The sequence below is a fragment of the Lampris incognitus genome, chromosome 20 (assembly GCF_029633865.1).
Source record: "Lampris incognitus isolate fLamInc1 chromosome 20, fLamInc1.hap2, whole genome shotgun sequence".
Taxonomy (NCBI): domain Eukaryota; kingdom Metazoa; phylum Chordata; class Actinopteri; order Lampriformes; family Lampridae; genus Lampris; species Lampris incognitus.
This window is the reverse complement of record NC_079230.1, coordinates 10,452,081-10,474,893: the sequence shown is the minus strand read 5'-3', so window position 1 is coordinate 10,474,893 and position 22,813 is coordinate 10,452,081. Positions and strand designations below refer to the sequence as shown.

At 46.6% G+C, this 22,813-nt stretch overlaps 4 non-coding genes across 4 annotated transcripts; all 4 read right to left on the bottom strand.

Annotated features, from left to right (window-relative positions):
* Nucleotides 1-830: 830 nt before the first annotated feature.
* Nucleotides 831-994, bottom strand: LOC130131035 (U1 spliceosomal RNA). The gene has a single exon (XR_008812206.1). It is a non-coding gene; the product is annotated as a U1 spliceosomal RNA (small nuclear RNA).
* An 831-nt stretch (nt 995-1,825) lies between these two features.
* On the bottom strand, nt 1,826-2,040 carry LOC130131182 (small nucleolar RNA U3). The gene has a single exon (XR_008812342.1). It is a non-coding gene; the product is annotated as a small nucleolar RNA U3 (small nucleolar RNA).
* Nucleotides 2,041-2,709: 669 nt separating this feature from the next.
* LOC130131042 (U1 spliceosomal RNA) lies at nt 2,710-2,873 on the bottom strand. The gene has a single exon (XR_008812213.1). It is a non-coding gene; the product is annotated as a U1 spliceosomal RNA (small nuclear RNA).
* Nucleotides 2,874-19,870: 16,997 nt separating this feature from the next.
* Nucleotides 19,871-20,034, bottom strand: LOC130131033 (U1 spliceosomal RNA). Its single transcript, XR_008812205.1, has one exon. It is a non-coding gene; the product is annotated as a U1 spliceosomal RNA (small nuclear RNA).
* Nucleotides 20,035-22,813: the final 2,779 nt, after the last annotated feature.

Below are 22,813 nucleotides of genomic sequence, written 5' to 3'. Positions count from 1 at the left end.
GCCAGTTTATGTTTTCCTCTTAGGCGCACTTTTCTCACTAATACGCGGTCACCAACCTCTAAGGTGGATTCAGTGATATGTCTGTCAAACCTCTTTTTGTTCCGTTCACCGGCTTTGGCAGCATTTGCAGTAGCTAGGGAGTAGCTCTGTTGAAGACGGGTTTTCAGGGCTTAGGGAAATACCAGCACGTGGTGGACACGCGTATGCTTAATTTACAAACTAGGATTCGATTAATTATTGACACAAATGTTTATAACCCATCTTTGACATGAAAGCATCAATAGCATACAAATGTACAAAGCACAGCATAGTTTTGACAGGTATCAGTACAACCTTTACCTCAATGAAGACAAATAAGGTTTTTTAAAGATTACTCTTTCGATACCCACAATGCTTTGCTAGTGGTACTAGTACTCCTCCTCAGTTGTCCATTGGTTACTGTGCTGTCTGGCATCGTGGCTCCTACGTGTGAGGTTTCGTGCTAACAACCATCGTCTAAAACATCTTTTAGTTGAAACTACACAAATCTCTCCCAGATTAATAGAAAGTCAATGCCCGACGGTGTTCTTTCCTGTTCTTGGCTTGCTTTGTTAGTAATTTGTAGTAATACATCCAATTCACAGAACGTTTGTTTAGCTCAGAATACTCCCTTATATTATACAGACATCTGCTTTCTCAATATACTTTCGAGGCATTACCAAATGCAGTACACACGTGATCTATTGTGAAGTGTAGTGACCGGAAAATTATGTTCTGGTCCAAAACTCCAACGCCATTAATATAAGTAATGAGACAATCAGATAAGTACATTTAATCTTTAACATGAATATCAGGGGAGAGCGCGAACGCAGTCCCCCACTACCAGAAATTATGCAGTCGAGATTCCCACATTTGGGGAATTCGCAGGGGTCAGCACAACCGGAGTGCAATGGTCAAGCCTCGCCCTGGGTGAACCACCTTCTTGATCATGGTATCTCCCCTGCCAGGTAAGTATGAATTCTAGTCCTCACACACACCACCCTATTCTCACACACATCTATCTGGATCACGGTGTCACCACGTCAACGGTGACTCCGTATTACTGCCGACGCACCATCCCAGTTATCCTCACAGTTATACGTCCTGTTTACAAGTTCGCTTTATAGACAATGTCAGAATTATTTGCTTCCTTGTATTTCTTTGCATTTCCCATCACGCAACGCTGTATTGAATGAGACGACTGTTATCCGGAGAGGGGTTCTGTCTGTGCCAAGTAAACCGTGATCCTATCATTGGAAAATACAATCTGGTTTGTACTAATAAACAATACAACGCAGTAATCAAGGCAATTCCACAAGCAATGATTATTTGAATCAAAGGCATTCACTTATTCTGTGGTTATTCCGCCAATGCCTACTTTAGTCATAGATGGATGTAGTTTTTTAGATAAAAAAATGCAATAATAAACGTTTAAGGACTAATCTCACCTCAATTTGTTTCTCTTCACCCTTGAAGAGGAAATTTTTTGTTCAAAGAACACACCAGAAATGTTATAATTAAGATAAGAACCAGTTACGAAAGGGATTTGTTGTTTCCCTTTACAAACCCCCTACATTTCAGGTGAGTATCGAAAATCTGAGTGTTTAGTTTAATGAGATGCAGGATGTTTACTCACGCTATTAGGTCAGATATTATGGCGTATCTGATTACAGCAACATGTAAGTTAATATGCAACACTGCGAAATAAATACAATGCATTTAACAACATTAGCTTAGACGAAATATTGAACTAGACACATTGCATAGTAATTTACTTGTATTTATTATTTCACATGTGATAAAAGCTACCACTCTGAACGCACTCCTTCCTTCGATGCTCCAGTAGAGGAGCACTGAACGGTCATCAATAGCACAGAGCACGTGATATAATCACTTCTCTGTACTCGCTTCGCGCTCAGAAAGGAGCACCGCAACTCGTCATCGTGGCTGGCGGGACTCACACTTTAGAAACACATTTCTCAAGTTAGGAACTATAGAAATGATCCCTGAAAGTATAGTCTTAACACAACCAGCACATCAACCCTGTACTAGAGCCCGGAGCCCTGGATTCGGTATCATGGTTGTTTCACCACTGCCTGGCTTTACGTTACAAACTGATAATCACAATCACCACAGCAAAGTAAGATCAGCCAATTGGTGGTGAGAAATACCAGCACGTGGTGGACACGCGTACCCTTAATTTACAAAGTAGGGTTCGATTAATTATTGACACAAATGTTTATAACCCATCTTTGACATGAAGCATCAATAGCATACAAATGTCCAAAGCACAGCATAGTTTTGACAGGTATCAGTACAACCTTTACCTCGATGAAGACAAATAAGGTTTTTTTAAAGATGACTCTTTCGATACCCATGACCTACACATCTCTCATGGATTAATAGAAAGTCAATGCCCGACGGTGTTCTTTCCTGTTCTTGGCTTGCTTTGGTAGTAATCGCTTGTAATACATTTCTCCAATTTGACTCGCGGCATTTTGAACGTGCTTAAAGCACCCAAATCCGACAGACACGCTTCTCCTATATGACCTTGTAACACACGATAATGGGTTACATGCAAACAATTTGACTACAGCAGTAAAGCTAAAGGTCTGATGAGCATTCTATGCGTCTTAAACTCTTGCAGTCGGTCAGATTTTGTTGATCTAATTTTGTCGTTGACATGAATATCAGGGGAGAGCGCGAACGCAGTCCCCCACTACCAGAAATTATGCAGTCGAGATTCCCACATTTGGGGAATTCGCAGGGGTCAGCACAACCGGAGTGCAATGGTCAAGCCTCGCCCTGGGTGAACCACCTTCTTGATCATAGTATCTCCCCTGCCAGGTAAGTATGAATTCGAGCCCTCACACACACCACCCTATTCTCACACACATCTATCTGTATCACGGTGCCAACACGTCAACGGCGACTCCGTATTACTGCCGACGCACGATCCCAGTTATCCTCACAGTTATACGTCCTGTCTACAAGTTCGCTTTATAGACAATGTCAGAATTATTTGCTTCTTTGTATTTCTTTGTATTTCCCATCATGCAACGCTGTATTGAATGAGACGACTGTTATCCGGAGAGGGGTTCTGTCTGTGCCAAATAGACCCTGATCCGCCCACAGGTCTTCTTCTTCTCTCCGGTTACTGGCGGATCGCAAACAACTTTAAGTTGCATACCGCCACCTACTGTGCAACAGGGTGTAACGTCACGTCATTTTACCCTATTTCTTAAATCATCAACCTTGTGTCACTTAAGGGGTTCTGTCTGCGTCAAGTAAACCCTGATCCACCCACATTTAGCATCGCCTGTGAAAGTCTGTGAAAGTATTGCAGCAGTCTGGGATGAGGTTCAGTCTGGCTGTGGAGCCTGTAGATCCAAGATCAAACTGAGACGATTGAAAAAAACAAGTTCATTTCCATTTCAGTTCACAAAGACGAAGTAACGTGAAACTAAAAAGCAGCTTACTTACATGTCGATGTAAGCAGCCTGAACATCAATGTGAGACGATAGCAGCCTACTTGACCTTTTAAATGTAAGAAGAAGAAGAGGGGGAAAAACACACCGAAGTGTCGGTAACAGTAAAACAGATGCTATGGAAGACGTGAGAATAAAAACGGACTGCCAAAATTCGTTTGCTCTCCAGTTAAAGTTGCTCTACTCTGATTGGCTGTTCATTTATTAAGCGGCATCCGATTCGCCTTGCTGACAGCGTGTGGAGACTGTGGTAAAGGGTTTTATATTGCACATTCGGGCTCTGCATTAACCCATGAACACGTTTTTTTTTAAGTTGTTTTTCTTTGGGGTTAATGGGGATTTGTTTGGCTGCTGTTAAGAAACATGTTAATGCGTTCTCAGTTGATCTACAAGTAGGCTAATACTGTACTAATGTTTTATATGTTAAGCGAATATGTGCAGTATTATAATTGTGCCACTGTGAGGCGCTAAGGCGCTGGGTATAGATGACGCATGCTTGCGTCATTACGTTCGTTATATAGGAGACGCGCGCCATGTGATGACTCAGTTCAGATGGGTGTACAGCTCGCTGATAAATACGCCAGGCTTGGCTAAATGTTTCCTCATCTCCACCGTCCATCGTTTCTCCGAATGCAACGTTAGCTGCAACAGTATTATAACGTAACAGGTTATTAGCCCAGGAGTCGTTCAGAAGAAACGTTTGTTGTTTTCCACCGTTTAGAAAGTCGCAACGAACCGCGTGCTAACGGGTTGCTAGCTAGCAAGAAGAGCAAGCTAGCACCATGGACCAACGAAGAACAAGCAGGTTGCCTCGGCTGACGTTCGACGGCGATGAGACTAAGTATGAGCTTTGGGAGACTGAAATGTTGGGACATTTTCATTTATTAGGGCTAAAGGACACGGTCCTGGGAGAACCGAGAACTGAGGCCGAGATAGCGACAGACGCAAAGAAAAATATCGACGCATATGCCGATGTAACCCCCATGATTTTAGCTGCCCTAGAAAGAGTTAATGCATGTCCCTGCATGTTCCGGCAGTCCCCTGTAGAGGGCGCGAGCAGCCTGTCCAAATGGAAAATTACCAGGCCTTGTCAGATCAGAACGAGAGTGACGGATTGACTGCAGACCTTTCTTGAGCTGCAGACGAATGAACAAAAGCCCAGTTTGCCTTATAACCCATTTCCAGAGTCTTACATAAGTGGCGAGCCAGCCAAGGAGGATTTGTGCAAAAAATATTATTATTATTATTTTGCCGGCCTGATATTTAATTTTTTTAAATTTTCTTTCTACATTGACCAGTGAAGCCGTACCATCATGAATATTGAACAACAGTACGGAGTAGAAAGCCGTGTTGGTACTGAGTATAAAAGAAGCAGACACAGATGAACGAATCATTTGATTTGGTAGCGTAATTGGAGCTGTAGCTTAAGTGGTAAGAGTGAGGGAAATAGGACAAGAGGGTGATAGCTAAGTTATTCTTGAGTTTCAGTCTGAAGAAACTGTCACTAACTTCCCCAGAGATTTACCCAGTGTGGTAGACCCAGAAGTGATGTGGCGCATATAGATCGCATAGATAAAATAGCTCAGGCCACTAGCAGTACTCCTGTTACAACCAAGGCGAAACTCCTTGACCTTAGTGACAGTTCTGACTCTGGTGACACAGATGACACAAACTCTGACGATAGCAGAACCCTCTAATCCAGAACCCACCCAGAAAACTAGTTAATGCTGGGCCTATCCCCTCTTCAATTACCCCCAAAATCCAGAAAGTGACAAAACCAAAGAAACTAGCTCCAACACACGTTCCCAGAGCACTGAGTGCTGACATTCTGAACCCACCTGATATCCAACGCATAGTTGTTGAGCATGTAATCAAGAACGATGGGTCCCTCGTCCCATGCCAGGGGTCCAAATGGTTACGGTCCTTCTCAGGAAGGGGGCCCTGGTGAAGCAGACTACGAGACATGGTGCCTTCATGTGGCGCTCCAAGATGACCCTCCTCTTGACACACAATGCCGGAAGATACTGGAAAGTCTGTTGCCACCTGCCTCAGACATTGTGAAACAGCTTGGCTCATACTCATCCCCACGGGAGTATGTCAAAGAACTGTGCTTCCTGCTCGGAATCAAAAAGACAAGAGCAACTCCTTATCATCCACGCGGGAATCCTGTGGAGAGATTTAACAGGACCCTTCTGGAGATGTTAGGAAAACTTGAAGAGGAAGACAAGGTGAAGTGGAGAGATTTTGTGCAGCCATTGGTTCACGCATATAATTGCACCAAAAACGACACAACTGGATACTCTTGATACCAGTTGATGTTCGGGAGACAACCAAGCCTGCCACTCGATCTCATCTTCGGGTTGAACCCGGAGGGAAACAGCAAAGTGTCACGCTCCGACTTTGTGAAAAAACTCAGGGAAACCCTGCAAGAAAGCTACACGCTTGCTACAGAATGTAGTGCCAAGAATGCTCAGCAGAATAAAGTGAGGTATGACAACAAAGTCAGAGAATCAGCCTTGGAGACTGGAGACCGTGTCCTAGTGAGGAACGTCGGGATCCGCGGGAAGCATAAGATTGCCGACCGCTGGAGTCAAACCATCTACACGGTTGTAAAGCGGATCAAGGACTCCCCGGTTTACGTTGTCTTGCCAGAGAACTCAGAAGGGCCTGAGCGGGTGTTGCATCGAGACTTGCTCTTGCCTTGCGGGTTCCTGCCGTCCACTGCTGAAGAAGTGGAACTCCATCAGCGGAAGCCCCGCAAAGATATCCCTCAGCACGAGCCAGCTGTCGAAGTAGATTATGGTCCTCCTGACCATGAGCAGATGCTCGAGAATGAAGATGATGCTGACTATTACTTTCCCCAATCCCAGGCTTTGCGGGATGCAGTCATTATTGAGATAGAGCATGGTCAGACATATGAAGAGGAGCAAGAGAAGTTCAACTCAGGAAGACGATCCACAGACCCAGAAGAGCAAGGAGAGGAGGAAGTCCAATGGGAGGTTGGACGTAGCCAAGAGAGCGAAGAAGCTGAACCAAGACAGGAAGTGTCCTCACTTAATCCCGATGCTCCGATATTCCAATCTCGAGACGTTCAAATGGATGGTATCCTGGAAATAAACCAAGTACAGTACTTACCTGTGGATCAAGTTGTAGGAGTTGAAGCTGAGGATATCCGAAGCGAGACACAGGACACAAGCCAGGATGATCAGTCTGTAGAGGAAAACACAAAGGATCAGGAATCGGAAACAACAGAGGAATCGGAGGACGACAAAATGCTTCATCCCAGAGAAGGCGATGACCCTGCCCAAGATGAACAGATGGAGCTCAGGAGGTCCTCCAGACAGAGAACAGCCCCTAAAAATTGACTTACCCTACTCTAGGGAACCCCCTAGTCTTAGTCACGCAGTCCATCTTAAAAGGCTTAGTCCAAGCATTCTCCCAAGCCCTTGACTTTGACACTACTCCTTATATAAGTCAGTTAGAACCTATGTCCTCAGATATAGTTTAGCTTGTAGTTTACCATATGCAAGGATGCATAATGATTCAGGAGGGGAGGATGTAACCCCCATGATTTTAGCTGCCCTAGAAAGAGTTAATGCATGTCCCTGCATGTTCCAGCAGTCCCCTGTAGAGGGCGCTAGAAACCTGTCCAAATGGAAAATTACCAGGCCTTGTCAGATCAGATCGAGAGTGACAAATTGACTGCAGACCTTTCTTGAGCTGCAGACGAATGAACAAAAGCCCAGTTTGCTTTATAACCCATTTCCAGAGTCTTACACCGAGTTGATTTTACTGTTAGATGACAAAAGCCTCTCGTTAATTATGAGGGATGCGGCCAACGATGGAAGAAGAGCCCTGAACATATTGAGAGAGTATTATGCCGGGAAGGGAAACCCCCGGATAATCAACTTTTACACCATGCTAATGTAACGGGGGCAGTCCTATGCTGTTCTCTGCTGGTCAGCCTGCTGCACGCCCGTCACTTCCATCATCAGCTCTGCGTTGTGTTCTATTTTCGGTGGGGTCCCAGGTGTTATGGGGGGCCCTCAGTCTCTCATCATCATCGTCATCATCATAATCAAGGAAGGAGGGGGGACACACAGGACTCTATTTGGCTCACCTTGCCATTTATTTTGGTTTCAAACCCTTCGACAACCGTCCAGTCCTCCAGCGGGAGCGGTGTTTCTTACGGACGTGGGGGTCGAAGTTCAACCACTGCCCGGACTCCACTCGTGTGCGTTAGAAGTAGAAACCGTCCACGGGACTCCGATGTAAGAAAGGATAAACAAGTATTTTATCCCACAGCTTGCAGTATCTTCTTACAGGGATACTCAAGGTTACGTTCTCCTCAACCCGCAAAACTGTCCCACGGTAAGAAACACGCGTGGCTCGGCTCGATTGCTGCTTGAGACTCCTCCCACAAAACAAAAATGGCCTCTCCCGCGTTCCGTCTTCCGTGTACCCATAAGACCTCTCTCTTAAAACGACAGTACACGTATATGACGGTCGTTGTAAAACACATAAAAGTAAATAATGATATAAAATAAAATGTAGTAAACACAAATAACAGCACACAGACAGGATTTGGTGATATTTCATACTCAAACAAAATAAAATAAAAACATTAATTTTAACCTGGTTACATTCACCCCTCCTGAAATTCACCAACATCCTGACAGCAGGATAAAAAGAGAAAGAGGAAAGGAAAAGCCCATCACTGACTACTGGCACAAGTGAAAAGAAGGACCTAGTCCTCCAGTCAACTTAGGAGCTACCTCGGTTACGAGGTCCAGAAAATAATGAGGTTGATCAAGTCTCAGAATTCCCTTAGATCAATGTGACGCCTGATACGCCACACCATGCACTTGGCCCAAAACAACCCTGTCTGATAGACACCTAATAACTCACATTAAACTAGTTTGAATGACTCCAACCTCCATCAAAGTTCAAACCCTCACACTCCGTAGAAATGGCATCTGAGCCATAGATTCTATTAACCTGTTCACTGACCTCACCACCCTCCCTGTGCGTGTCCTAACCCGACCATCGCTCTCTACTTGTGCGTGAGACAGTGCGAGCTGCAACATCTGTATCGAGTGAGGGTGGTGCCCCTGTGTGCGAATCAGTGTGAGATATAACACCTACATCGAGTGAGTGTGATGCCTCTATGTGTGGTGCATGTGTGTTGTGTGGTGCGTGTGTGTTGGGTGGAGACTGAGCAGTGGCCCCCACAGGACTGACTACCAGACTAGACGGAATGAACTCTTCCGCTTCTGCCCACTCAGATCTAGGTGAGTCTCCAAGTGATGAGACTGCTAGCCCCACTGCATCCCCTGAGATCGTCAGGCCATCTGCACTGTCCTCCTCATTGGACCCTGCGCAGTCAAGCAACTGACTGGTTGTACTGGACTCCTCACCCTGATCTAACTCAGGGAGGGGCAAGAAGTTGACCTCCAACAAACGGTTCCTGTGCACCACCCTGGTGTGCCCCTCTGCATCCTGAATCTTGTAGACGTGGATATTGGGGTTGACACCGACAACCGTGTACACTCCGTTCTCCCATTTGTCAGCCAACTTTCTCTTCCCTCGCTCACTCTGGTTCGCAACCAAAACACGATCCCCGACAGACAGGACAGTGCCCTTGGCATGTCTGTTGTACTGTCGCGCCTGATGCTGCTGCTCAGCCGTGGAGTGCTTCTGAGCGATCTCCATTGCACTCCTTAGACAGGAAAGCAGAGACTGAGCATAAGAGTCATAATCAACAACGTGAGGGTCATGCAAAACCTGCCTGAACATAACATCCACCGGCAGTCTTGGGACACGCCCATACATCAGGAAGAAAGGCGCGTAACCCGTGGTCTCGTGAACAGTGGCATTGTACGCGAGCGTGAGAGAATGGATCTGCTGAGGCCACTGTTGCTTCTGCTGAAGCGGAAGGGAACGGAGCATATTCCCCATCGTGCGATTAAACCGCTCTGTCCCGCCATTACCCATAGGATGGTAGGCCGTCGTGTGGGACTTCGCTACACCCGCCAACCTGAGAAGCTCTGCAATCAGGTTGCTCTCAAAGTTTGTGCCCTGGTCAGAATGTATTCTCTCCGGAAACCCGTAAACACAGAATACATGATCCCAGAGTTTCTTGGCGACCTGCTTCGCTGTCTGATTGGCGCAGGGGAATGCGTGAGCAAGCTTAGTGAAGTGGTCAGTAACCACTAGGACGTCGACCGACCGCTGCTTACTGTCCTCAGCGGACCAGAAATCCATACACACAAGCTGCATCGGTGCGGAGGTTTTAATGCTCTCCAGGGGCGCGCAAGCAGCTGGCTCTGGGGTCTTCCCAAACACACATCTCCGACAGCATCTGACATATGCTCTGATATCCCTCTCCATGTCAGGCCAATAAAAACGCTGCCTTGCAAGAGAGAGAGTACGGTCCTGGCCCTGATGACCAGCGTGATCGTGGATGCCAGACAGTGCCTTGTCTTTCAGACTCAGAGGTAAAACATACTGAGACCTCCTCTGCTTGGACACTGGGTCCTTTGTCACCCTGTACAAGACACCATCATTGACTTCCAACTTCTCCCACTGTTTCAGCAGCCTGAGGACCTTCTGGTCAGCACCATGCCTCTCACGCCTCGATGGCCGCTTCCGAACAGCGACAAAGGGCAACACCTTGGAGATGCAGGGGTCCTGCTCCTGACTCAACCTGAGCTCCTCGGTGGATAACATTGGCAGTGTATCCTGACCACCCGACAGATGCTGAACGTGCTGGACCAAACTGAGTGCTGTGAATACTGATGCATCAGGCCAGTCACATTTGGCTTGACAAAGAGCCCTGACCTCAGCTGCATCACAAGCAAACCCAGATCGCGCACTACTCAGTGTTTGGGACTGGCAACTGAGTCTGAAAACATCCTGCACAGAGTCCCCCTCAACCCCGTCGGCTTCCTGAACAAGGGCCGGGTAGGGCTCCCTAAGTAGCCTCTGACTGACGGGCTTGGAAAAAGGGTCGCGACTCAATGCATCCGCCACCACGTTTTTCTTCCCTGGCAGGTGTTTGAGATCGAAGGTGTAAGACGCCAACTTAGACACCCAGCGGATCTCACACGCGTCAAGCTTCGGCTTCGTTAGGAGATAAGTCAGCGGATTATTATCTGTCCAAACGGTGAAGCTTTGACCCTTCAGCCAGTGGCTGAACTTTTCACAAACACTCCACTTCAGCGCCATGAACTCCAGTCTATGAGCTGGATACTTCCGCTGTGAGGCACTGAGGGACTTGCTTGCAAAACCAACAGGTCTGGCCTTGGACTCTCCTCGGGGCACTTGAGACAGCACCGCGCCGAGTCCGTCCAAAGACGCATCGACCGACAAAATGAAAGGCACCTCAAAGTCTGGATGGGCGAGCACCACACACTCCAGTAACATCGTCTTCAACAGATCAAATGCTTCCCCACATTCCACCGTCCAGTCTGCGGAGGTAAGCTTACGGAAGCTGCCATGGGGCTTCTTATCCTTAGCCGACCTCCCCCTCCTCTTTTGTCCAGCTGTAAGGGCGAACAGGGGCTTAGCCACGGAGGAGCAGTTCGGGAGGAAATGCTGGTAGTAAAATACCATACCAAGGAAAGATTTGATCCTACGAACAGAAGGCGTGCACCCATCACCTTCCATGAGATCCTGCACTGTCATGTTGGAGATGACCTCTACTTTGGAGGGATCGACAGACACACCTCCGCCATCAACCACGTGGCCCAAAAACCGCACCCGCTTCTGCAGCAGATGACACTTCTTCGGAGCCAGTTTCAAGTTGTTCTCCCTCAACCTCTGAAACACAGTGCGGAGCCTCGACAGAGCCTCAACCTCTGACGGCGCGAAGACAAGAAGATCATCAAGATAGCACAAAAGCTTCGTGAAGTTCAGATCCCCAAAGATCCCAATCATCATTCTCATGAAGGCTGCAGGGCTATTACAAAGGCCCTGTGGCATGCGATTGTATTCATGCAACCCAAGGGGAGTCGTGAAAGCAGTGTACTTCTTGTCATCTTCATGCATTGGGATGTTGAAGAAGCCAGAGGTGAGGTCCATCGTACTAAAGAGGCAGTTACCACCCAGCGCGGCAAGACAGTCCGACTGGTGTGGCAAGGGATGAGCGTCTTTCAAGGTCCGAGCATTCAGCCATCTGAAATCAGTGCAGATCCGAAGCCCGCCATCCTTCTTCCATACCATAACCAGCGGTGAAGCGTATGCGCTCGAGGACTTCCGGATAATCCCTTTCTCCTCCATATCAGTGAGAACCTGTCTCAACTTCTGATAGTGGGCTGGGGGAACCCTCCTGTAGGGCAAGCGAAAGGGGCGCTCATCCACCAGATGGATGCGATGTGTGTATCCTGTGACCTCGCCACAGTCCAGAGAGTCCCTGGAGAAGATGTCATGGTACTCGGTGAGCAGCTGAGTGAGCTGGGACTTGCATGCCTCACTAACCTGACAGGAGCTGAGGTCAATGTCACTGAGTCCGAGCTCTGACAAACTCCTAGCCGGCTGGACAGGGGGACAGGCACTATCTGTGGCGTTGGACTCATGCCTCCCTGCAACTGATTGCAGTCCCTGGAAAACATTAAAGTCCTCAATCGCCAAGCATGGAAACACATCAGCCAACTTGCAGTTCCTTTTCAGTGTGATGGCTTTGTCAGATGGATTGACAACAGTCATGGGTACCCACCTATCACCCCAGAGCGGTGTGACAAGTCGACCTACGAGGACACTGCGTGGCATGGCCTTGGAGTCTGTCGGCTCCACAACAACAGTGCTTCCAGCTGACATAGGCACCTTAGCAGGAAGTCTGCCCCAGACTAAGTGCTCGTGCCTCGGTAAGAGTGTCACGGCCTGGGTGAGCTTAACAGTACCTATCTTCTCAGGAACTGCACCACCCCTCCAGCGCTCTACATTCGTGAACATGGACAAGAACTGTTCAACGTCAGGACTAGACGGATGTTCCTGTCTGGACGCGATGTCCCAGTACTCAGTACCACTCTTGAGTACATGGGCCACATGTTTAATGACGTTTGTGCCGACTATCAGATCATCATGCTGACCGGGCACGACCAGAGTGGGTATGACAAAGGAAACACCATAAAGCTGCATGTTGAGGTCATAAAAACCATCAGGCCTAGTCTCCAGACCACCGCAGCCAATCAAGACAATGTTCTCTTCAGGCTGCTGCTTCTCAGGTAAAACACCCCCAGAGCGGAGCTTCTCTACTGCATTTTCACTGATACTGCATGACATAGAGCCAGTATCCAACATGCCATTAAGCTGCACACTCTGGTTGATAAGAACAGGAGCATAGAACAAGTCACTGAAAGCCTGAATCCTCTGTGTCGCCTGAATGACCATACGCGAACCCTGAGGTGCTTTGGCACACTTGTCTTCATACAAGTGAGCCAGGTCGGAGACATCAGTGAGGGATACATCTACATTACCCACACCATCCCTCTCTAGGTGTGGGTTTAGTAGTTTAACGGACGAGACTGACGACCAGCTCTTCCACCAGGCTGAGAACGGAGCTGGTTGGGCGGCTGAGGGTGAGGACAGTCCCTCTTCCAATGACCAGGAGACAAACAGTTTATACATCGGTTCTCCCGGCTGTAGTGGGAAAATGTGGAGTGATCCGGAGACTTACAAACCCTGCACAACCTCTGCGGTGCGTCTGACACCTGCCCTGCGGCGCTAGCTGGCGGTTGAGTCTGCGTCGGTGTCCGGACTGCAGCGCTAACTGGAACCTGAGTCTGCATTTTGACCAAACGGTCTAGCAAGCTCACCAAACTCCTCATATAATCATCACCGCCAGAGACAGGTGCAGGAGACGGTGTAGGAGACCTTGCACAAAATGGTATAGGAGATGACGCATGAGCCGGGACGGGAGATAGCACCACCGGCACGGTCGTGTTCAAGTCGGGAGCCATGTCGACTACAGGGACATGAACCTGTGAATGGAACCTACGCTCTACCGCGCCTGCTTCACGTTGTCCACCTGCAGCAACACGGGACTTCCTCTCCAGCATGTGCTCATCAAGCCTCTCCTGGATCTCGCTAGCAGACCATTTCCCTGCGGACTTGAACTTAAAAACATTGGCAAGAGACTGATCTGGACAGTGTTTGATAAACATCATGCTTACCTCGTGGCTTGGCTCTTCAATACTACGGCCCTGCCACTTCAAGCATTCGTCAGCCACCTCCACTGTCTTATTAAGCCTAATCCAATACTCCATAGCGTCCTCACCTGGCTTGGGCAGCGTACTGTAAAAGTCCGCCAGGGGCATGCTCGAGTATGTGAAGTCACTAAAGTGTTGCTTCAGTACATCAAAAATAATGTGGGGGTTCGCTATGTGGTCGACAGATGTGTTGCGCAGCTTTATCCTCACCACGTCCCCTGCTTTCCCCATAAGCTTAGCTAGAATCTCATGTGACTGCTCACTAACTGGAATGGCTCGCTTCCTCAAATACAAAGTCATAAGGCTCTCCCACTCATGAACTGTAAACTTATCAGAGCTATCGCCCCTGAAAATAGGAGGCTCCCTAGCGTCTGTCTGCATTACTACTCTAACACTAGGAGCTGTCTCCGAACACGGTTCAGCAGACCTAGCACTGTCTGTGTGTGTGTTTCTAAGCATTTGTGTTTCCTGCAGCTTAGCAGTGATTGACTCTCCTATCTTCTCTGCTAACCGAGTAATGAGCATGGCTAACTCACCCACTGGCTGCTCGCTGTTACCCAGCACAGCCCCTTCGCTGATAACTGGCCTGGCCCATTCTACGTAGCGTGTGGAGGTGAACTGAGGAGTGCCAAATGTGGTCGGGTCTCTAGGTCCTGGTGCTCTGGTGTCTGGTTCCCCGCCCTCTAAGAGCTGCCCGAAACTCCTACCTACACCTAGCCGTAAACCCCCACCCACATCTAACTGGTACCCCCTCTCCATAGCACACTGGCGATCCAAAAGATCCTGATCAGCAATGTTACCCCCACCTACGTACGAACCACCCTCTGCCATGTTCCTACCTCTAACACTCAGATAAAATAAAAAATAAAATAAAAAAGTGAAAAGCTCAATTCATTTAAATAATTGAATCTAGAAATCACTAAGAGATTGAAACAATCACACACAATCAACAAATTCACCAATAGATTAATCACATATGCACATATCCAGTAGTTTAGATCAATAGATTATTCACACGAGTCCTTCAATCACATCAACATTAACCTTTTTTTCCTTTTTTTTTTCGTGTGTTTTTCTTCCTTCAGTATATACAAATGTCCTGTTCACAAGCCCAGTCCATGGTAACCACAGCTATGACTGTTCAGTGTCCACACAGCTCAACTCCAGTCCACTGTAACATGAGTGTACAGTCTATAGAAATACCTGAGGACGTCTGGGGCTTGATGACGACAGCAGCCTCCCGCGGCGAGCAACTGATGTCACTCTCAGAATCCAGGAGGGTCACGGCACCAATGTAACGGGGGCAGTCCTATGCTGTTCTCTGCTGGTCAGCCTGCTGCACGCCCGTCACTTCCATCATCAGCTCTGCGTTGTGTTCTATTTTCGGTGGGGTCCCAGGTGTTATGGGGGGCCCTCAGTCTCTCATCATCATCGTCATCATCATAATCAAGGAAGGAGGGGGGACACACAGGACTCTATTTGGCTCACCTTGCCATTTATTTTGGTTTCAAACCCTTCGACAACCGTCCAGTCCTCCAGCGGGAGCGGTGTTTCTTACGGACGTGGGGGTCGAAGTTCAACCACTGCCCGGACTCCACTCGTGTGCGTTAGAAGTAGAAACCGTCCACGGGACTCCGATGTAAGAAAGGATAAACAAGTATTTTATCCCACAGCTTGCAGTATCTTCTTACAGGGATACTCAAGGTTACGTTCTCCTCAACCCGCAAAACTGTCCCACGGTAAGAAACACGCGTGGCTCGGCTCGATTGCTGCTTGAGACTCCTCCCACAAAACAAAAATGGCCTCTCCCGCGTTCCGTCTTCCGTGTACCCATAAGACCTCTCTCTTAAAACGACAGTACACGTATATGACGGTCGTTGTAAAACACATAAAAGTAAATAATGACATAAAATAAAATGTAGTAAACACAAATAACAGCACACAGACAGGATTTGGTGATATTTCATACTCAAACAAAATAAAATAAAAACATTAATTTTAACCTGGTTACACTAACATCGCTTCAGAAGGCGAACGACGAAAGTGTAATGGACTACATCATCAGAACAGAAACCGCCATCACAGCACTGCGGAACGCGGGTGAGACGTTAGGAGATGGCCTACTAGTAGCTATGGTCTTAAAGGGACTGCCTGAGGGGTTTAAGCCATTCGCAATACATGTGGCACATACGGATGATAATGTAAACTACTAATAAGACACGTTAGCCCCTAGCAAAGGTTCTGACCCTTTAGCCGAGCGGTTAGTGATGTCGCCTTGTGGTGCAGTACACGCCGTATCGAATCCCGCACCGGGCAAGAAAATAACCGGTTACAATAATATCACGTTTGCAGAATTCAAGACTAAACTGCGAAGTTTTGAAGAAACGGAGAAGATAAAGGCAGCTGAGTCGAGCGACAGTGTGATGAAGACTCAAGGTAAAAGCGGACGGCGGCCCGCCAAGACAAACGCACGTGACCGGAACAAAGAAGACACAGAGATGGTGCGCTTCAAGTGTGGCACCAAAGGCCACCGAGCGAAAGGATGTCGACAGAAGACGTGGTGTAGTCATTGCAGAAGTGACACACACAAAGACGCCACTTGTAGGCGCAAGGACAAGAACAGTAAGGACAAACAGGATGGCGCGAGTAAAGTCTCAGAAGACGGCGACGCTGACTTCGCCTTCAAGATGAGAGACGGAGAGACCGGTACCCAGCGGCAGCCGGCGCGCAGCATCCAGGAGAGGGGCCTGATGGTGGACACGGAGGCCACCTCCCATATCATCACGGACATAATCAAGTTCAAGAACTTCGACAGCGCGTTCAGGCTAGAAACGCACACTGTGGAGTTGGCAGATGGCACCCGGTGCAGCGGGGTCGCCCAGCAAAGGGGAAATGCAGAGGTTTCCCTGATCGACAGCAGAGGACAGCGACACAAAGCGACGCTGAGAGACGCTTTATTCATACCATCATATCCCCAGAACATTTTCTCAGTGAAGGCAGCGACTAGCAGTGGGGCCACGGTCATCTTCAAAGAGGGGAAAGACGGCATGATAACCAGAGACGGTGCCAGATTTGACATTCATGTATATGGCAAGCTGTATTATTTGCATACTGAAGGTGAGTCTAATGACAAGTGTAACGCATGTCACGACATACAGATGTGGCATGAGATATTAGGCCACTGTAACTATGATGATGTTCTAAAGTTGCAGAATGTGGTTGAGGGTTTGCAGATCAAGGGCAAGACAGGTAGGCCCGAACAAGAGTATGACGTATGTATACAAGGAAATTTTGCCCAAACCAGAAATAGAGACCCTGATACAAGAGCAAAGGCTCCCTTACAGATGGTACACACAGACCTTGCAGGTCCTGTAGCCACAGAGTCAATAGATGGTTACAAATATGTGCAGTCGTTCACTGATGACTACTCGAGCGCAGTGTTCGTATATTTTCTGAAGAAGAAAAGCGACACAGTACAGGCTACGGAAAAGTTCCTAGCAGATGTAGCCCCTTACGGGAAAGTGAGGTGCTTCAGATCCGACAACGGAACAGAGTTTACGTGCAGTGATTTCCAAACACTGTTGAGGAAAAATAAGATCAGACATGAAACGTCAGCTCCGTATTCCCCACACCGGAACGGTACCGCAGAGAGGGGCTGGCGTATTCTTTTTGAGATGGGTAGGTGCATGATAGTTGAGAGCCAGCTACCAAAGCAGATATGGCACTACGCAGTCCAAACAGCAGCCATGGTACGTAACAGATGCTTTAACAGGCGTACGGGGCAGACCCCTTACCAGCTGCTGACAGACAAGAAGCCTAATGTATCTAAAATGCAGAAGTTTGGGTCTGTATGCTCCACGTACAAACAGGACAAGGGAAAACTTGATTCCAGGTGTGACCAGGGGCGTTTTGTGGGTTATGACAAGAACAGCCCGGCGTATTTGGTCTATCATCCAGATACAAACAAAGTACGAAAACACAGGCTAGTGAAGTTGGTGAGCAAGGCAGCTGTGGAGAAACAGACACAGACAGGTGAGCCAGACCCAAGTGATGACTATGACAGTGTGAGACAGCCTAGGACTAGTGAGACCACGCAGGAAGTCAATAGCAGTACAGAGAATGCTCAAGAGCCAAGTGTACGGCGTCGAAGTACACATAGTGATTGTCCAGGTGCAGTGACAAGGTCTAATGACAGACACCAAACACAAGAGAGTGTTTGTTTGGAACTCGAGAGTAGGAGGTATCCAACTAGAGACAGGAGGAAACCGAGTCGCTTAGAGGACTTCGTAACTGAAGAAAGTGATAGTGATGGGGTTCATACTACGGTAGACTACTGCTACAGAGCGGTATGTGGCGTTCCACAGACGTTTGGGGAGGCTATGGGGTCAGCTAACTCAAAAGAGTGGGTAAAAGCCATGGATGAGGAGATCCAGTCGTTAAACGAGAACAGAACGTTTATCCTGACAACCCTGCCAAAAGGCAAGAAAACAGTGGGGGGGTAGATGGGTTTACTCTATCAAGAGTGATGTAGATGGAAGAGACAAGTACAAAGCACGGTTTGTGGCCAAGGGTTACAGCCAGAGAATGGTGATAGACTATGGGGAAACTTTTTCACCCACGGCAAACCTGACGAGTGGAAGAGTGGTGCTACAGAAAGCAGCACAGGAGAACCTACTCCTGCTTCAGATGGATGTGAAAACGGCGTACTTGCACGCTCCGATAGATTATGAGATCTACATCAATCCACCAGAGGGTTATGAAGAGAAGGGTGATGGTCTAGTGTATAAGCTAGAGAAATCGCTTTATGGTCTAAAACAATTCGGGCGAAATTGGAATAGGATTTTGCACGATTGTCTAACTGAGAAGGGGTTCACACAAAACCCATCCGACCACTGTGTTTATGCCAAAAACCCCGTAAACAGACAACGGGTGTAAGCATGTGGACATAAAGTACCACTTTATTAGACCTACTGTAAACGAGGGGAGAGTAACTTTGATGTATTGTTCTACTGAAGAAATGGTTGCTGATATAATGACAAAACCTGTAACTAAGCAGAAACTGAAGAAGTTTGCATGTGTTATTTTTTGGAGTTTGAAATGTGTGAAGACAAAGGTCCACATTCTGTATTGTTGTTTGTTTTTGCTTAGATTACAGCAACCTGAGTACAAGTGGGGGTGTTAAGAAACATGTTAATGTGTCCTCAGTTGATCTACAAGTAGGCTAATACTGTACTACTGTTTTATATGTTAAGTGAATATGAGCAGTATTATGATTGTGCCACTGTGAGGCGCTAAGGCGCTGGGTACGTTCGTTATATAGGAGACGCGCGCCATGTGATGACTCAGTTCAGATGGGTGTACAGCTCGCTAATAAATACGCCAGGCTTGGCTAAATGTTTCCTCATCTCCACCACCCATCGTTACTCCGAATGCAACGTTAGCTGCAAGTGTTATAACGTAACAGCTGCCAGCAGCTAAGGGACCATCTGTAAACTACAGAGGAAGGGACACTATGAAAAGGGAGAGGCAATATTGAAAAGCCATTACCTACACAAAACTCTCCTGGATTAAAAGAAAGTCAATGCCTGACGGTGTTCTTTCCTGTTCTTGGTTTGTTTTATAGTAGTCTCTTGCAATACATCCAATTCACGAAACGTTTAATTTGCTAAGAATACTACCTTGTTTAGAACACAATCATCTGCTTTCTTAATACACGCGACATTACACAACGTGGATGAAAATAAGTTGTACATAAATATACATTTTCGTTGGAGGTGAATAATCGCTATAATAAAATTTTATAAAATCTACTCAACAATGAATTATTGTAAAAGAATAATATACGAACGTATGAGACTTTAAAGAGTGGAATTGCAGGAAAGTGAAACTCTTGCAAATGGTTGAACTACGAAGCGCAACGCTTTAATTCACACTTTTATTCTTCAACAGTTCTTTCCTGTTCTTGATTTACTTTATAGTAGTCTCTTGCAATACGTCCAATTCACGAAACATGTTTGATTTGCTCAGAATACTCCCTTATACTTGTGCCCTTATACCACGAACTTAAAGCACCCAATTCCAGCATAAACTGTATATATCTACATTCGAGTGGATTATTAGCAGTCTCCAAAACATACTTATTGTTCAACACGTGATCAGGGGAGAGCGCGAACGCAGTCCCCCACTACCAGAAATTATGCAGTCGAGATTCCCACATTTGGGGAATTCGCAGGGGTCAGCACAACCGGAGTGCAATGGTCAAGCCTCGCCCTGGGTGAACCACCTTCTTGATCATGGTATCTCCCCTGCCAGGTAAGTATGAATTCTAGTCCTCACACACACCACCCTATTCTCACACACATCTTTCTGTATCACGGTGCCACCACGTCAACGGCGACTCCGTATTACTGCCGACGCACGATCCCAGTTATCCTCACAGTTATACGTCCTGTTTACAAGCTCGCTTTTTATACAGTTTAGCAATTATTTGCTGTCTTCTATTTATTTAATTTCCCATCATGCAATGCTGTATTGAATGAGACGATAGGTCCTGTTATCGTTAACCCCCCTTGAAAGAGCTAATGGTGCTATGATTGGTTGAGCGTGAATACTGTCGTCATACCGAGGAGACCCTCCGTCTCTTCTGTGTGTGTGTGTGTGTGTGTGTGTGTGTGTGTGTGTGTGTGTGTGTGTGTGTGTGTGTGTGTGTGTGAGAGAGAGAGCGAGAGAGACCCTAACGGCTAACGTTAGCTATCGTTTCAGTTGACAATGTATATAAATGGTGCATATCCCCAAACAAATGTGCATTTAATGACATTACCAGAAGCCAACTGATGCAGAGTGAGCCCGGACAGGTCCCCACTCTACCCAGTACGTAGTCCAGCCTTGATGATTACAAACAATACACAATGAGTGCGAGTAGAGAAACAAGTTAAAATTGCGGGCCGACAGGACAGACACGATGTAGTACATTGGCGCCTCCAAGTGGTCAGATAATGCAAGTACGTAAATTATGATTAATATAAAATCAATCACTGGAGCAGTAAATCGTTGACTAAAAGGTTTTCTCTTTTTCTTTTTGTTTACTGGTGTTGCTATCTCGACTTTTTAAGGCCAATAAGAATTTATATGCAAGGGTATCATTAATAGGAGTCAGCAGCTTTCAGGCTCTTCTAAGAAAGCTCGTTGTGTTACTTTCTATGGGGTGGTGGGGTTTGAGTTGTGTTTAGCCAGAGATTTTAGTTTAGTTTACGTACAAACTTGTGAAAGTTATTTCGTTTACATGTAGTTAAATTGTAACATTGTTTGAATTGTTAGTTACATAAGTGAAACTGAGTATTGATAATAATAATGATATTTATTTCAGTTCGGATGTATGTGATTTCTGTGTGCTTGATAAGGACTTTTATTGCGAAATTCCATTGTTGAGAAACGCGTGCATCCGGGGTCTCAGTTGGGGAGTTGCTGTGATTGGGTGGTTTACGTACTGGTGGTGACGTCAAATCAAATCAAATCAATTTTATTTGTATAGCCCAATATCACAAATTACAAATTTGCCTCAGTGGGCTTAACAGCAACAGCAACACAACATCCTGTCCTTAGACCCTCTCATCGGATAAACTACCCTAAAAAACCCTTTAAAAGGGAGAAAAAAATAGGAGGAAACCTCAGGGAGAGCAACAGAGGAGGGATCTCTCTCCCAAGATGGACAGCGTGCAATGCATGTTGTGTTCACACAATTTACACAATACAACATTGAAAGAGGATAACAGAATTATAATGGACATAAAATTTATGAAGAACATGATGCCAAGCAGTGTCCACGTGCCAACGGAGCAGTCCAGGACCCAAGCCACGCGACCAGCATCATCATGTAATAAGAAAAACTTAAGTGGAAGGGCAGGCAGCAGCCAAATGGCGGCCACCATCACCACGGAGACCTGGGCGGAGAACCGACTGCACATGCATGCAAGAGAGACTCACATGACACCATTCAAACACAGAAAAGGAGAAAGGAGAAGACATCATTCAGAGAGAGAGAAAAGACATGTTAGAGAAGAGAACAGTTTGCAATAGTCATTAGCCATAATCAATTAAGTCATCAATTCGTCATAATCTATACTCTAATGTAATCTATACTCGATAATCTCGTCGGCAGAAGAGTGGTTGGTAAATTCATTGAGTCAGAAAACCAACCCGTCATCCAGTACAGGTTGTGAAGCACTCAAATTAAAGGCAACTAATTATAAGCTAAGGCAAAAAGATGAGTTTTAAGTTTGGATTTAAAAGACTCAACAGACTCTGATTGTCTGATGGTAGCAGGCAGTTTATTCCACAAAAATGGAGCCTGATAGGAAAAGGCCCTGCCACCAGCTGACTTCTTTTTAACTTTGGGTACACACAGGAGCCCTGTATTTTGAGAACAAAGTGCTCGAGATGGCATGTAAGGTTTAAGGAGGTCAGACAGGTAGGATGGGGCAAGTCCATTTAGGATTTTATAAGTCAGCAGAAGCACCTTGTATTCTGATCTAACATGGATAGGAAGCCAATGAAGGGAGGCAAGAATTGGTGTAAAATGGTCAAATTTCCTAGTTTTAGTTAGGATTCTAGCAGCAGCATTCTGAACCATCTGAAGACCTTTAGTACTAGACTGTGACAGACCCGAGAACAGAACATTACAGTAATCAAGTCTGGATGAAACAAATGCGTGTATTAGAATCTCTGCGTCAGCCATGGAGAGAAAAGACCGAATTTTAGATACGTTACGTAAATGAAAAAAGGCAGTCTTGGTGATTTCTTTAATGTGCCTATCAAAGGAAAGGCTGGGATCAAACGTAACACCAAGATTTTTGGCTGCCACACTTTGTGAAACCACAGAGTTGTCGATTGTTATCGTTACTTGATCAAATTGGTGTCTGTGTCTAGCAGGGCCAATGACCAGCATCTCGGTTTTATCTGGATTTAAAAGCAGAAAGTTAAGTGACATCCAGTTTTTCACAGTAGCCAAGCAGGCCTCTAAGTTAGTGATTTGAGTATGATCATCAGCCCTTATAGGCACATACAGCTGAGTATCATCAGCATAGCAATGGAAATTTAGTC